The 3312-nt window shown below is 54.5% G+C and overlaps 1 long non-coding RNA gene across 1 annotated transcript; it reads left to right on the top strand.

Moving 5' to 3' along the window:
• The first annotated feature begins 310 nt into the window (after window positions 1–310).
• LOC131486010 (uncharacterized) lies at window positions 311–2105 on the top strand. Its single transcript, XR_009249138.1, has 3 exons — window positions 311–741; window positions 1099–1199; window positions 2000–2105. It is a non-coding gene; the product is annotated as an uncharacterized LOC131486010 (long non-coding RNA).
• The last annotated feature ends 1207 nt before the right edge of the window (window positions 2106–3312 follow it).

Raw genomic sequence — 3312 nt, 5'->3', positions numbered from 1 at the left:
CCAGCCACAGGCCAGAGCTGCCAGACCAGTCGATTTGGTTCACGGGACCCATCTCTGACTCTCACTGCCGCGTTCCTGGATTTATTTTGTACCTCGTGGTCCCCTGTGTCCTCACTGTGACGGAGGTTCATTGTCTCACTTACGTCTGGACTTGGGTGCAGCCCGACGGATCCTAACGGCCACGGGGGTCTGAGCAGTGCGTGCCACGGTGAACGTGCCCACGCCAGCCAGTGTGGCCGTGAACGAGCACACCGCTCCTCTCCGGGCCCCGGCATCTGCGCCCGTTCAGTGGGATCGGCACAGAGCTGCCCCTCGGCCGCTACGTACAGGTGTTGAGGCCCTTGCGGCAAAAGCCTGCCTGGGCCGAGGCGTCTGCGAGCCAGCGAGGCAGGGGCAGGGGCGTGCCCCGTACGAATCAGCAAGGACCGTTACTCGCACCGGGTTCCCATCATCGATCGTCGTCATGCTTCGGCGCTGTGTTCGGCACTTGCCATGTGTCGTGTCCGTTCTTCCGACGGCCCGTGACGTCTCCCCACCAAACGCCGGAGGCCAGAGAGGCTGACGCGCTCCGAGCCGCGCAGTGAGTCCAGGAGCCCGCATCTGAAGCCGGGACCACCCGATCTACATTCCAGGGCTTTAAGCCAGGACCCTGAGCTGCCCCTCACCGGTGCTGCCCCCCTCAAGTGTCCCTCCCCAGCCCTGCGGTGCGGGGGCAGGGGGCACGCTGTGTTAACAGACGAGGTGAGGGCAAGGCCTGTTTCATCCTTGTGTGAATGAATGACCCGCGCAAGGAGATGTCCAGAAAATGGGGGCAAGATGCAGATTCCGAGGCCCAGCCCCAAACCCTGAATCGCACCCCGGGTCTCCGAGTGGCCGATCGATACCTTCCCTAGGTAGGTAGGGATTTAGGAAAGGAAATTCAGGACACTCAGTTAAACGTGAACTTCAGCTAAACAATGAATTAGCGTTTTAGCATAAGTATGTCCCAAATACTTCATGCGCTATGGGCTATACTTACATTAAGAGATGATTTGTTGTTTACCTGAAATTCAGATTTAACTGGGCATCCTGCACTCAACCTGGCAACCCCTTCCCCAGGTGGTACAGGCACGTGAGTAACAAAAACTCTCACGACGACTCGTGTTCGGGAACGCACGCTGGGCGGGTCCAAATGGAGTCCACAGCTTCGAGTAACACAGGTGAGGTCTCTGCTCTCTGAAAACGCACAATTCCAGCTGCACCCAGGTCTAGCCAGGGTCACCACCAGCTTGCACAGATCGGGGGACTGAGGCTCTGAGAGGGTAAGCTTGTGGAGGTCCCTCCAAGGGAGGCTAGTCAGGGAGGCCCAGAGGCCGGCTGGACCCCCGCACGGAGATGAGGCCCAAGGCAGGCCTTCCCGGTAGTCAGGGGCCATCTGGGCTCTGACTTCAACACCCGGCATCTCCCGAGCGGGAAACGGCCCCCCCTACCCTTCCCCCCGCCCCAGGATGGTTTCCCGCCCGCATCGGCCAGATGGCCCTGCAGAGCAGGGGGGCTGCTGGGGGGCCGGTGAGGGCCGGGGGATCTCGCGCTGGAGCCAGCCCAGATGCCTTCGCGGGGCAAGTGCTTTTATTCCAGCCTTGGAGATTGGCCCTGTTTCTGGGAAGGGAGAAGCCGACGCATGCACAACGCGCCCTATAGCCCTCTGGCTGTTTCATTTCAAAGAAACCCAAGGTTTAGAAAGAATCTAATTAAGCATCTCCTGCACAGTCTTATCATGCGTGGAATGGAATTGCTCATGAAACCTGGCTCATCGCCGACCGTGTGCTGGGGGTGGGGGTGGGGGGTCAGTGGCTCTGCTGGGACCTGGGTGGGTACGGGCGCTCTTGCCAAGGGGCTTCTTTGGAGGACGCTAGAACTCGTGAGCCAGCCCTCTCCCCTTCAGTCCAGCATCCACCCCAACCCCTCCCAAAAACTCACAGGTGCTTCAGGACTTTTAGGAGTTGACTCTCTTCCCCAGGTCCTCGGAGCCAGACAGCAGTGGATCCGAATCCTCTTGACTTAAGTTATGAGCTTGGGCAGGTCATTTTCTCTTTCTGAAACCTTCATAAAATCTGTAAAATGGAGCCAACCATTGTTTTGTTCTAGGATTGTTGTAGGAATACACGAAACACAGGCCTATCACATCGTTGGTACCCTGGGAGTCATAGATGCTATTCTGATCATTTTTCATTTCCTTTCCATTTTGGTTTCCCTCCGTAAGAAGCCCCACGAGGATGGGGCCTTTATTTTGTCCGCTGCCGGATCACGAGCACCTGGCCTCTGGAACAGCTTTGGGCCCACGGTAGCTTTTCAGTAGATAAATGTGTGAAAGAATGAATGCCTTAGGGTCTGGGAGAAGCTAGCATTTTACTTCAAGGAGCCAAATGGCGCCGTTGAAGGAGAATGGGGTTAAAGCGGGATGAGTGTCTGCACAGGTCCACAAAATGCTTTCAAAAGTGTTTTCCATGTGGGTCGTCGTCCCCACTTTCAGATGAAGGAACTGCAGCTCACGAGGGAGAATCAAATTCCCCAGGCTGCTAAGAAAGTGGAAACACAAAGGTGGGCACCCGTTACCATGGTCCCCAACGATTCTGCCTCTTGCTATCCATTCATGCCCTTACCATCTACTCCTATACCAAGTAGGGCGGACCTCTGTAGACCTCCATAGCATTTTGGGGAAATGGCCACATGTGACTTCTGAGGCTGTCACAGAAGACATTCCGCCTTCCATCTTGCCTTGTCTTAGATTGTTCCTTCGGGGGGGGGGACCCCAGTAGCTGTGTTGTGAGACACTCCAGCAGCTCCTTGTGGCACCTGAGTGTGCCATCTTGAAAGCAGATCTCCAGCCCCAGTCAAGCCTTCAGATGAGGTAACCCTGGCTGACATCTTAACCTGGTACCTCGTGAGGGATCCCAACCAGAACCACCCAGCCGAGTGGGTGAATTCTGACCCACATAAACTATGCGAGAGAATAAATGTTTATCATTTTTATCAGTACGTTTGGGGTTAATTTGTTATGTGGCAATAGACGACAGATACAACAAACCACAAATTGGGGGGAAATGTTTGCCAGGCCCATATCTGATAACACAGATCCAGAACACATGAAGAACTCTCACATCCCCATAGTCATAAAAACAAACAAGCCAAGAAAATGAGCAAAAGACTTGAACTGACATCGCACAGAAGATATACGAATGGAAAACAAACACATGAAAAGGTGCTTCACATCATTAGTCATTTGAGAAATCCAAATTAAAATCATGCTGAGATACATCTACACACCTATTA

Source organism: Neofelis nebulosa, chromosome 9, assembly GCF_028018385.1.
Source record: "Neofelis nebulosa isolate mNeoNeb1 chromosome 9, mNeoNeb1.pri, whole genome shotgun sequence".
NCBI classification, from domain to species: Eukaryota; Metazoa; Chordata; class Mammalia; order Carnivora; family Felidae; genus Neofelis; species Neofelis nebulosa.
This window is presented reverse-complemented; position numbering and strand designations above follow the sequence as displayed.